This window comes from Sinocyclocheilus rhinocerous, unplaced genomic scaffold (genome assembly GCF_001515625.1).
Source record: "Sinocyclocheilus rhinocerous isolate Xijiao unplaced genomic scaffold, SAMN03320098_v1.1 scaffold823, whole genome shotgun sequence".
NCBI classification, from domain to species: Eukaryota; Metazoa; Chordata; class Actinopteri; order Cypriniformes; family Cyprinidae; genus Sinocyclocheilus; species Sinocyclocheilus rhinocerous.
The window spans coordinates 29,960-30,825 of NW_015627245.1; the positions used below are offsets into that span (position 1 = coordinate 29,960).

At 43.0% G+C, this 866-nt stretch overlaps 1 protein-coding gene across 2 annotated transcripts in view; it reads right to left on the reverse strand.

Annotated features, from left to right (window-relative positions):
* Positions 1–866, reverse strand: part of LOC107724992 (golgin subfamily A member 4-like) — a 57,375-nt gene that overhangs the window by 2,509 nt on the left and 54,000 nt on the right. The gene's annotated exons all lie outside the window — the stretch shown is intronic.

Below are 866 nucleotides of genomic sequence, written 5' to 3' on the forward strand. Positions count from 1 at the left end.
TCTGAGATCGGCTCGATTTGAGAAAGGGGTAAAGATTTTAGTAGATTAACAAAAAAACCACTGGGTGGATTTTTATCATTATAAGGTGGTTGTGTACACACACTGCCAACACACATTTCAGTTCAAACAACTTGTAAAAGTGCATGTTGCATCCTATGACCCCTTTAAGAGCAAGAAATGACAACTTAAAGGAATAGTTCACCCAAAAATGAAATGTTTCTCATCATTTATTCACCCTTAATTTGTAGGAAGATATTTTGAAGAGTGTAACCAAACTGTAGATGGTCCTAACTGACTTCTATAGTATGGAAAAAATACTATGGAAGTCAATGGGGACCAGAGACTGTAAATGATAAGTGACGTGACATGTGGCCAAGTATGGTGACCCATACTTGATTAGTGCTCTGCATTTAACCCATCCAAAGTGCACACACACAGCAGTGAACACACACAGACCGTGAACACACACCCGGAGCAGTGGGCAGCCATTTATGCTGCGGCGCCCGGGGAGCAGTTGGGGGTTCGGTGCCTTGCTCAAGGGCACCTCAGTCGTGGTATTGAAGGTGGGAGAGAGCGGTACCCTGCCGGTACGAGACTCGAACCCGCAACCTTTGGGTTACGAGTCCGACTCTCTAACCATTAGGCCACGACTTCCCCATGATGGCAGATGATTTTTATTTTTAGGTGAACTGTCCCTTTAAAATGATTACATAATTTTACTTCTCCTATCAGGTCTTACCGGTTCATACCGAATACCGGTGTTTATGTTTGTTATGATATGAATTTTTAAAATACCGCAATACCGGTGTATGTCGTTTAAACAACGTTCGGAACGCGACACTGTTTGAAAGGGGTCTCTTTTCACT